Genomic DNA, 13,246 nt, shown 5'->3' on the forward strand with positions numbered 1-13,246 from the left:
GGTAGGGAACCTATTTAAAAAAACCCGTTTTAATTGACTAACTTTGAAGGTTTTCTATTGTAAAACGTTTTTCTTGTCCATGCTAAATTTAGTAGCTTAACACCCATTAGTACTGCTATAAAAGAAGTGTTGAGAACTACTCAGTAGGCTTTCAAAAAGGAATTTGAAAACTCTTTTATCGAAGGATAACCAGATAACCCTCTCATCTTCTCCGGATTTACCTTATAACTGAAGATATCCTCTTCCAGGTTTTATCTATTGTCTGCCTCTCAAATCTGATTTGGATTTTTGTTTTGGTATCCTCTATTGATGGAGAAACCTGTCACAGAACGGGGTCGGGTGATGGGGGGGGGGGGGGAGGAAGCCTTTTCCAATGTAACTAAAGAACAAACATTTGTATACTCATCCCTGATCAGCAGGTAAACAAACAGGGCTGGAGGATGCGCAACCTCTTAACTACAGATTAGTCTATCGTAAAGTCTATTCTCGTTGCCCTATAGTATTTGCACTTTCATCGCAGACCTGTAGACGCCATTGATAGCAATCTTTGAGCTTTGCCATTCTTGAGAGATAACAACACCCTGGTCCATTTAAGTCCCCTTTTTTTGAGAGAAGATGATGCGCTTATTAATTATTGTATGGTTTAAATCTCCTCAACTCGACAACAAAAGCTTCAGATCATAATAGATAGAGAGAGAAGAATAGAATGGGGGGAAAAATAAATAGTACTTTGAGAAGAGGAAAGATCTAAGAAGGCAATTAGTCATAAGGTAGACGCGTCCATCTTGTTTTTTGGACCTAAGGACCCTAAAGGCATAACAGAAATTGAAAAAAAAGAAAAGAAGGGGATAAGTACTAAATTGGAAGATAAAACCTATTTCTATGCGGATTGAAAATTCACATCACGGAAGAAAATAATAAAAAAAAGGGAGAAATTAGGGAAAACTTACAAGTAGTAAACAGGTTACACTTACAAGTTCTGCCAATAAACTCTTTTTGTGTTGTACATATAGTGTCGGGTTAAGCCCTTAGGTTAATTGACGCGCTCTGGGTTTGGTCGGGTCCTCTCGGGATCCTGTTCGTAAAATATTTCTAAGGTTTCCTTTTATAAGTGTATGGTTAGACATCATGGGAACTGAATTATTTAAAGCCCACACAGAATATACAGAAGTGGCACAAACTACACTTTCTGTTAATGAAATGACGTAAGCCTATGTTAGTCTTAAGTTATTTGGTGTCAACTAATACATTAGTAATCAGTCAAAAAAAAGTAACAAAACTTGACAAAAATTAGGATATCGATCTTGGAATTAATAAAAGGAAAGAAGCAAATCAATGAACTACAAATATTCTTTTTTTTTTGTTTCTTTATTTGGCTTTGGTACTCGTTCGTTTGAAATTTTACCAAGCCTAATGGCGTTTCAAACTTTATGAATAATTTCACTTAGTTTCACACCCACGTGGAGTGTAACAAATTTTCGTTCTATGAAACAGAAGCAAGTATTTATCCTTGAAAATAGCATGAAACTCATACGGATAGTATTCTTCTTCTTTTTTTTTACAAATTTGTAACCGTAATAAAATTCAAAAATAGACATTTTACGAAGTCGTTCAACATGCATACGTAAATCAATTTTTAAATTCACAATAACTTTTTTCCGGTAATGACTCACCTTTTGTTTCATAATTTACAGGATTCTTATGTTGTGTGTAAATATATATATATATATATATATATATATATATATATAAAAGAATGAGAATATCCGTCATATACATGATTTACTTACGTACATGATATTTACGTAATGTATATTGAAACTTTGACGTCATTACAACGTCACTACTTTTGAGCAGGGACATTTATATATATATATATATATATATATATATATATATATCCAGTTCTTGCCAATTATTCATTTCCGCTTATTCCTAATTATTAGATGATTTTAACTTGGATATTAACTCACTAATTATCACGCGAACAAGTACATTATTCACAGAAATCATTCTAACTTGAGTAAATTTATTACAAAAATATGGGAAAAAATATATTAGGTCACGCATTGTGTTACAATGACTAGAACTATGTACCCATCCCATCCCTGCCTTTGTTAAAATACTAAAACTGTTTTAAGTGCCACAATATATATATATATATATATATATATATATATATATATATATATATATATATATATATATATATATAAGCGAAGTAGAATACTCCGGCGCCGATCCAGGGATTTATGGTGGTGTAACCTCCCCCCCCCCCCCCCATAGACAGATATTATAGCCTTAACATGTGGCAGAATGCACAATTTTTACGTCTATTTTTTATTTCTGGGAAAAACATGTTATAAATATGATCATATCATTCAAGTAACATTAATGAAAATTTTCTAATGTAATTCAAAATAACATAGCGACAACAATATCAATAGACAGTTAAAATACCATAGCACAGAATCCGAAAGAATGTAGATGGAAAGGAATGGAACACATCGCATGATTTCCAAGAAACAAGCAAGATAACGGATAACGTTTTGCTGAGTAGCAAACAGAAAGAGATAAATGACTATCTAATGTATGTTATAATTTAACATTTATTATTATTATTATTAAAAACGAAAAAGTAAACATTGCCTTTGTTTCTTAGTGTTTATTGTTTATCTTCATGATAAATCATCTACATTTATTATTTTATTTTTTTTTTTTTGTATATGTTTTTTTTAAAGCAAATAAGGACTAATCTGTAATACGAATAATATTTCGTTTTCATAGAAGTATCGAATTTTTTCTGGGGGGGGGGGGTGGGGGGCAAAATTGACTGTTCGTATCACTATTTTTCACAATATTTCAGCTTCTCATCGAAGTTTTGTGTAGATAACTAATTCCTGTTTCATAAACACAATTCTAAGGCAAGAAAACAACATCCGAACAGTTGTGTTTATCTTTATGAAAAGAATTCATCGTCCTTTTAATTCAAACTTATTACCAAGAATAAAAAACTCACAGTGCTTAACGTTTTCTTGAATTTAAATGCAATATGCTGACTTCAAAAGAATTTAATCGGCTTTCCATTACTGTGTCCTTACCTATTGTTTTGAATTAAAAGTTATTGCATCGTCTTTAATGGACACTGCATCAGCTGTGCATATATTTATAAGTAAACGCCCTCATATTACTTCAATCCATTGTCTTTGTATATAAATGCAACTCGATTTCCTATTACATCCTTTGATACATAGGACTATACATCAACGAGAGATTTAAAAGCTTTATCTATCTATCTATTTATCTATCTATCTATATATATATATATATATATATATATATATATATATATATATATATATATATATATATATATATATATATATATACATATATACATATATACATATATACATATATATATATATATATATATATATATATATATATATATATATATATATATATATCGCTTTCTTTCTTTCACATTCCTTATTCCCATTTTTCTTTGTATTTTAAATCCGATCTATTATGATTCCTTATATGGACATTTTGTTTACAAAACGGTTCAGTACTTATTTACTAAAAATGTCAGTTATGATGTTTATCTACACAGTTTTAAGTATCTAATTGTCTAATCCTTATATACCGGGGTACTTTATACGTTGCAGACAGATTTTAGCACAAGATGATATTGTAATACGTGCGTGCCGTTAAAGCCTGTTTCTTTATTTTCTTCGTTTTATTCCGAAAAGAAACATGTTGTTTTGTCTCAAATATCACAATTTATGATCTTATTATATTGTTGGCATCCATTAAAAGTTGCCTAGCTTTGATTCACATCTCTCGTCCTCAACGGTACTACTTGGCTTATCACCTAATCAATATACAGTCTTTTTTTATTAACCAGTTTTCTAGAATTTGAAGTTCAAACGAAGCCGTTGCCTTGGATAGCTTGCTTCTGCTACAGGTGATGCTTATTTCAAAAACATCTGCAATGATACGAAAAGCGCTACAAAATGGCCCGAGGGCCAGCGCAAAAGGGTCCAGAGACTTCCGTCATCGGGATAGTCTGGGCGCTGGAGCATTCAGTTTATTCGCTTGATTGAAGCAAAAAACAGAAGCCAAAGAAATGAATTGACAGGACAATGCCCCTTGCTACGGACATGAAGTCAGAGCAAGGTAACTAGCTGAGTGGATATATTAATAAATATAAATATATGCCGAAGGTAAAGAACTGAAGAAATACAAATATTTGTAGATTATGAGTTGTCGACAAATATGCAAATACCATTAGGGAATTAAAGTGATGACATATATTTATTTGTTACTTAATATTTATATAAAGATATATATATATATACATATATAAAAGAGAAATATTTCCCGCCTCAAATGAAAAATAAACAGATACAAGCTAGAAATCATTTCCTCCCTAGTTTAGTAAACTCCCTTTGGATAAACTATGTTGGATAAAACATGGCTGAGAGTTCAAGCGTTAGATCACCGTGCCCACATGTTATTTCATTGATACAAGTGAGTATACTATCATGACATATATATATATAACATATATACATATATAAATCTATATATATATATATATATATATATATATATATATATATATAACATATATACATATATAAATATATATATAGGCCTATATATATATAGAGAGAGATTTATATATAGATTTATACATTGTCTGACGATCGCCACCCTAAGGGCGTGAAACTCCGAGTAACAGCTGTACTTACCAAGGCATTTACTTATATGGTTAGGCTCTGCTTTTATAGCATAGAGCACTCTTCTTGCAGTCCTGACCCTTCCTTGTTATATAGATTTATACATATATATATATATATATACATACATATATATATATATATATAAATCTATATATGTCCACACAATTTACATTCATTGCTATTTCGTGAAAAATAGACACTTCTAATGCCTCAGTCAGGATTATTGTTTGGAACACATTTTGTCATAAGCTGAACACTTTTGATGGTTTAAGCATATTGAGGGGCGGGAGGGGTTTGGGTTGGTGGGGGCACCGATAAACGACCTTTAACACAAACTGGTGTATAACTGTATATAATTGATATCACTTTTCACTTGCTACAAGTCAGCCATTCTTCTGCGGATATCACAAGTGGTGTATAACAGTACTGAAATCTCAGAATATCAAACAAACTCCTATATCTTTGAGAAAGGATTTTCGAATATTCCTTTCTTATCATGACCTTAGCCAAACTGTTCTTACGTTATTGTCTACCTTAGCATTTTAAATTCGCTACAATGAAACAAAAATCGGTTTAGTCTAAATTCAAAACACAAAAATCGATAAACGGTTTTGATTCATACTGCTAAATCTTTTCATCTGCTTAGAACAACTGGCATAACAAACGCACCGCCGCCCCAAAAGCACAACTGACTGTTAGCCTTCGATTTCCGTTTGACAACCCACTCACCTATGCCCTTTTCAGCCTTTGTTTCCTTTTAAAAGATTCGATAAAAAAAAAGTTTTTGTAAGCTAACTTGAAGGCAACTAATACGATCTATAATTTCACGCCCACCTCAAAGAGGAGGGATTAATGAGAATTTTATTGACCTAATGAGAGTGAGTAGAACAAGGCCAAACAAACAAAACTCATAGGTACGAAGTGTGTTTGAAAAACGTCGAATTATTTAGCATGGTCACGGACCATAACAACTCCCTGCATCCATGGACCAATTGCCATCGTGTAGATGGTATACCTAATATATAGTGGAACGCAACAATATGAAAAACACAAAGGATTATAAAACAAAATACTCTTAAAATATGATATTTTCATGATTAACTGATCAAGACTATGTTCAAAAATCACTAATATGTGGAAGTGAAAAGTAACATCATTTCTTCTTCGTTTTGTTAAACATTGATCAGAAATAACGAATTATCTCTGTAGTTATCTGTAACCTAAAACATTTTCAAGGTAAAGCAATGCGTATAACGTATTCAAACTTATACTAAATGAAGCTACGATCAGTAATGTTGTTATGATAAATCATATCTCTCACCCACCCCACATTTATTGTGTTCATGTTTTGTTAACAAAACCCTATACATTTTGAATTCAGATGATATAAAGTAACTTAGGAAACTGCGTAGGTAACAGTCGTTACTATGGCAACAAAGATCAAAACAAGTTGCAGTGGCGGCAAACTTAGTCCCGTCAATTTCATTTGTTAATATAACTTGGACAGAAACGAAAGACTTCCTAAAGACCTAGTCAATTTACTCTTAATCTCTTGCTATGGTGTCCTTGTGACTAATTGAGATGATTTCTTCAACTCCAAAGGTTAATTTAAAGTTATAAATGCAACTTTCAACCGTTCCGTGGTTTTGTGACAATTCCTGTTGCAGTAGTATCCAATATTATTTGTTTATCACATTGTAAAGGGTTGGGAATTTTTTGCCCCTTCTGTATTTGCTTAGTACGAATATGGAATATATTTTTGGGCAACGAAATTTTCAGATTTCGATATACACCGATCATTTTGGGAAAATAAATAATGATAATAATGATAACAATAACATATGTTTATAGGTATCTTTACCTGATTAATATTATCTTAAACAACGTTCGATTGGTTTGGTAATTAAATATCATAACCTTGCGACCAAAGACAAAGAAGAAAAAACGCGTTACTGAAAATTATATAAATGTGTAAAAGTTAGTGGGCCTGACGTTTCGATCCTAGCTTCAGGATCTTCTTCAGAGGCTGAACAACAAGTGGATCCTGCTCGGATCGAAACGTCAGGCCCACTTACTTTTACAGATTCTCTTACACAGGCTATTTAGTGGATAAGCAGTTTGCTAACACTTAACAGTTTTGTTTTATTTTAAAATTATATAAAAACAGGGAATGGAATGGGAGACACGGATGGTTATTTTTAGGTAGACCAAAAACAAAACATATACTCAGCTTCACAAATTGGGTTAAGACGCGTATTGTCTTTGATAGAGTTTATGTGTTTGTGAGTTTTGGTGGGGTCTCTCTATCATTATATGTATCCGTTTGTCGTAAGATGTCATGTTCAACAGCATTGTCTTTTTTTATCACATAAGAAAACGTGTACTTTTCATTTATTCATAAAGTTTAGGACAAAAATACACAGACTGTTGGAATTTTTTGGCAACCTTGATTTATTTCTATTTTCTTTACACTTTGAAAGTGACTCACTAAAGTCAAATAGCGAGATAGATTCGTAAGGTTTTGGTAATTTACTTCCAAAAATTTTCGCAACCTTTTTTTTCTTTTCTTTTTTTTAGTTTTGGAAATCACCTTAGCGTTAATAAGTACAGTCTTTCTTTTAATCACACAAAAATTAATTTTTGGACTGCCTTCGCCGGGTTGAAGATGAAAAACCTCTACCCTCAGGGCCTCGATATTGTTACTCACACCTCTTTGGTTTTGTCATATCTCTTCTCAGATAAATCTTCACGCTTGCGACTACAAACTCCTTCAAAATTCATAGAAACGTGTTGAATTAAGAAAAAGAGTAAATCACTCATAAACCAAAACACATAATTTACATATGTTTTCTAAAACAAAATGTGTTACGTCAGCTGTTTATATTCACGTGACCTTGAATCTTTTGAAAACAAGAATCTCATTATGGACTGATATTCTACTGTTTGGTTCATACAGATATTTATATATATATATATATATATATATATATATATATATCCCTTCTGTATCAATTCCAGGATAAGCGATTCCTTTACAATCCGATTTTTTTTTTAATTAAATCTTCACGAACATACAAACTAAGGATGGTGTTTTATGCCTTCCGGGGATTTGCATAAATTCATAATGAGTAGGAAAAAATATTAACGCTTCTTAAGTATAATGCCGTAGTTGAATATATAATTTGATAAACTTAAACAGAAAATATGATTTTTTGGGGGCTTAAAACACAGTTATATAGCAAGGCTACAGTTATATAGCAAAGCTAAGTTTTAGAAACTAAATATGAAAGAGTAACATTAACATTTCTTATTTATTCCTTACGTTTTCTTATAATTTGTTTGTTAACTTCAAGATCAAGTTATTTCTATATTTCAGTTTTATGAAAGATTGTAACCAACCCTACTCAAACCCAAAAGTCATAACATTATGTAACCATGAGAACTCGATATATTAATTTGGGATACATTGCAAAATTTATACATGAAAGGTAGAAATAAATATTTCCATAACTTTACAAATTTACAATGGGTGTTACCAAAATGAACGAAATTGGCATCTCCCAACGTAATCCAAAGTCATGGACTTAGAGTAAGTCTACGGTAACCTTTTACACCATAATGTAATTCAATCTACTAAACATTATACAACTAAATACCAAAATATTTTCATTTATATCGTTTACCAATTTTTACGGCGAAGTAAATTTAAAGAAATGAGAAAAACAAATATAGCAGAGAATTATTTTTGATCATGGATCAGCGACAAGTCTAAAATATGATCGTACAATTCAAGAGTAATTTATGGTGAGCACAAAATGTTTGTTTTAGGAGAAGGGGTAATAAGGCAACGCAGTATTCTAATCATGGTTATTTGCATTTTGTTTTAACAATTTATCAAAAACGGTGCTCTGTATGAATTCATCAATATCAGAGAGCCAGACACAGAATGTAACATTATAATAAACAAGTGAGTGTTTCTTTCTTAATTTCACACTTTTACGTCCTTCCGTTGTACTTAGTTCTACATACTGAATATTTTTACCTTTTTAGTATTTTCCTATTTCCATATTTTTCCCTTTAATATTCAAAATTTCGACCAAAATATCTTCCAACATGCATGTCCCAATACAAAACCTTATATAATATCCATATACAGTATTCGCCTGCATACATACAACACATAATCCTAAAATGATGCATCTATTCAACACGAACTGTCTAAACCACGCGACTGTCACGCAAGTTCCATTTAAACCAAGATGTCTCTTTGAAAAACTGGGTCCAGAAAGTAAGAAAGTTCAACCGCTAAATGCTTTAAGACAAATACACCAGTTATCGATTATTAACAAGATGATAAAAGTGCAATTATAATTTTGAATATTTTACTTATTTTTTTTTATCTTTCTAAGAAGTTCCTAGCAATGCGATAATAACTCGTAGGGTAATAACCCACGCCTGCACCGCTAACATATACGAATAACCATTGCGGTTGTATTTTGGCTTAGCCAACGGTTATGCGGTTTTTCCATATCATCAGCTATATGTAAGTAAGAGAATGACTACTTAAGAATTTCTAAAAGATGAAAAAAGGGCTTTATATAGGCTATGAATTTTTGTCCCAGTCAACTAATTTTTCATATTTTTGAAAGATGCATATATACTTTGACTGGACCCATTACACTAACATGAAAATGACTCTCACGGCAACATTTAAAAAAGCTTTTTTTAACACAAATAAATATTATAGACGGAGGCAGAAATAAAACGATGTTTTTAGCTGAAATCTTAACTGGATACTTTATCGCTTGTGAAGATTGGCTCTTTACAAACTTCATTTTTTAATATCCCACTGATAAATATTCTTACATGTATACCGCCATCACTTCATGCTTTAGCACAGTTAGACACGTCCAAGAGTGTCATTTGTAAAAGCAACTGGATGTACCTTGTTACATTTGGAGATACTTTTGAAAGAAAAGTCAAGAAAGGGTCTGGACTCGAAAAACCAAACAGCTTGATCCACTCCCTAACCCCAGTCCCCTTATATCTAGACGTTAACCGTATGCTTATGATTTAGGGGGTGTATTTATTATGTATGAATACTATATTTCTTTGATCAGCCTCGTAACATTCAACTTCAAAACTGAAGCTATGAGAGGAATGTTTGTAACCTTTCCAATCATCTCAACCGCCAGGTGGTAGTTGTAAGATTGCAGGTATAATATAGTATGGCGCCATCATACACTCCATAGCACCATATTTCAACACGAATGCAATGAGGAATAAGCCCAAGCGAAAGTAAAATTGGCTTACTCACACAAATACTTTCAAAATGATGGCGCCAATCCTAATTACAGTAAGACCTTACGTACATGTAACTTGATGGTTGATTTGAGTTTGGCTATTCTGCCCTATTTGTCTCTCTGTTAGTGGCTGGATATATAACTAAGGAATGGTGATTATTAGTTTTCGTGTATTTTTATGTATCAAAATCGTTATTATTATAGTTTGTATTAGCAGCAACCCGGTGTATTTAACGTTAATCTTAACCTCGCAACTTATCCCATAAATGTATACTTTAAAGTTAAGATATATATATATATACACGCCTATAGTTACTGAAGCAACTCATTACAAATTTGGCTTTCAGATTTGTGTACAAATAATTCAACTAACACCCAACCTCACCTCCCTCTCTCTCCATGTAACCCTCAATCAGGGGCGTATCTCATTATTCAGATAAGCCTATCTGTGAGTCGTTTATATATATATATATATATATATATATATATATATATATATATATGTAATACTTGTACCTCCGCCGCAACCGTCTCCCCCATTCACCCCCACTCTAACCCTTCACAACAACCTTCACTTTCACCCTTCACCTCCCCCTCTCCACCCCTACACAACAACCTTCACTTTCACCCTTCTCAGTTCAGCCTCCCTCCCAGTGGAAGTCACCTTGTAAGAATCCTGAAACAGGGCAATTGACACCGACTTTCTGGATAGGTCAGCATATGGACTATATACCCCTCCTATCACCCTCCCACCACACACCGAATTAATTGACCAGACCGATCATCCAGGGAACTGTCGACCACTCCCTGGAACATCTGAACAAGTACTTACAATAATAGTCAAACATTGGATCATTACGGAGTATGTTTAGTACTTCTCCTTGCCATATACAAGAAGTCATAACTCCACTCACACACTTTAAGGGGACAAAAACTCAGCCCTCAATTTAACGTCTATGGCGGCGATCTTTGTGAAGAAAGCTCCAGCCCCCCCCCCCACCAACCCCACCCCAAATCCCTAACCCCCAAACAGCTGGAGAAAACTGTGCGGTCCGTTTGGGAGATATTGTAGTTTATAAACCGTGTCTGCGAGATGTCATTTTTAGCTCAGCTGAAAGCTTTCAGGTGAGCTATTGCGATCGTGCGACACTCCCTAAATTCTTTTAAATTTTATCCACCGTGTTTGATTGACTGCCGTTTCGTATTTTTTTCGTTCGATTTGGCTGAAATTTCGTAAGTGGTTTGTGTGAGTGAGGTTTTCATATATGCCATCATATTTTATAAATTTGAAGGTCATTGTGTGTCAACTCAGGTCATTTTCTGAAAACGTAAAAAAATGCTACTCCTTGTCCAAATTTGCTGAAATGTTGTGGATATAACGTTTGAATAGTGGTGAACAAAAGTTGTTCAGGAAGAAATACTTTTGTCGTCATGTGAGAGTTCAAAACAGGGGTTCTGTAGATTTTTCAGTTATGATGAAATATAGGCCACAGATCATAATATGCAATGACCATGAAAGTTGTTTTTCAATTTTTTAGAAATCATAACCAGTATGTGTTTTGGTGTGAGCATGGAGGTTTACCTCCATGGTGTGAGCATGGAGTTGTTTTACCTTCATGGTGTGAGTAGCAAATTGTCTTCCATCTAATAAATAAATAATTCGACCGGCGGGAGACTTGATCAAGTCAAATATCTACTTCTTATTCAGGCTTCCTATCTAGTTCGATGTCATTCTCTGTAAAGGACTACTTGGCAGATTTGCAATTTGAACTTTTCAACAGTTTGTGTGTGGAATACGACATGTTTTCGATTTCTGCTCTTAAACGTTTCTCTGTGGTTTGTCGATTGTAAACAAGTTGCAGATCATTCTATAATTTGTATTGGTGCAACTTTCGTGAGCAATTTTGGGTTAGCACAATTTAAACGCGATATCCACAACATTTTAGTAGATATAACAGAGGAATACTTGTTTACGTTTTCGTTCTATTATTGCATGAATGAACACTACGAAGTGGATATAATGTTAGTTCTTTGTTTTTACAATGGCCATATTTTATCCCTAGTAATAAGTACATCGATCTATTGAATGCAGTGAGTTCGAGAAAGTGTTTCCACTTTGAAGGAAATTTCCCCGAATACGACAATATCGGAAATTTTTCGGTGAATAACATAGGGCACGGTTCGTAAAACCCCACAATAATTAGGACTAACAACCGTTGATATCAGTCCATTTCCGGAAATAGTCACCGGATTTCAGGATACGCAGCGGCGCCATTTAGGAAATTCATTTCAGTTCAAACACATTTCCCCATCAAAATATATTTCTCCAATAGAAGCTTAGCTGGACTTCTGGAGCTTTGCATGCTCTTGTATATTATGTCACATCATTGTCACAATTAAACAATTAAAACATTGTACCTTCTTTTTGTTTTCTCTTCATATTTAAAAAAAAGTACATTAGAACATTAAGGTAGGTGTAGAGTGCCACCATACCATTCCATTATGTCATGTCAGAATTATAATGTTCATTATGTTAGATTCAAGATTCGCAAAACCAAATCTCCATAACATAACGTATATATACATTGCAATAAATAGAAAAAAAAGGTAGCACACATGAACAGATGATGTCATATTTATAGACTTGACCAAACCTTCAGCCTCGGTGCTTGATGGAACATTAAATATGCGATATCTCCCAAATGAAATCAGATTTTTCTTGGATGTTTAGGGAAATTGTTAATGACAGTTATCTCTATTATATCTTGTTTGTGTTTGTGTCTCATTTGACAAGACCTTCGACCCCCTACACCAGTCCCGAAGAAAAACTACAATAGACCGATAACGTTGTAACCACAACGCAACATGTTCGCGAGGGCAGAATGCATTTCTTTAGTTTAATAAATACAAAACTCACTTTATAACAGTCTAATGCATAGAAAACTAAATTAAATGACAAGTTTAAGAAGTAAATTAGAATGATTGGCTTTATCGAAAGGTCTCTCAACAGTTTGGAAATTATCTCCGTGTGTCCAGCGAATTTAATGCTACTGTGGAACCTTTTTAGAACCCTACCCGAATTATTTTTGCTATAGCGGTTTATGTGCCACTAAGTCAATATACATGTGGACTATGTACTAGGTACGTATATACGTTGTTTGTCACATGTCTGTTGAACTCAAGCCGGACACG

The sequence above is a fragment of the Apostichopus japonicus genome, chromosome 9, assembly GCF_037975245.1.
Source record: "Apostichopus japonicus isolate 1M-3 chromosome 9, ASM3797524v1, whole genome shotgun sequence".
Lineage (NCBI taxonomy): Eukaryota > Metazoa > Echinodermata > Holothuroidea > Aspidochirotida > Stichopodidae > Apostichopus > Apostichopus japonicus.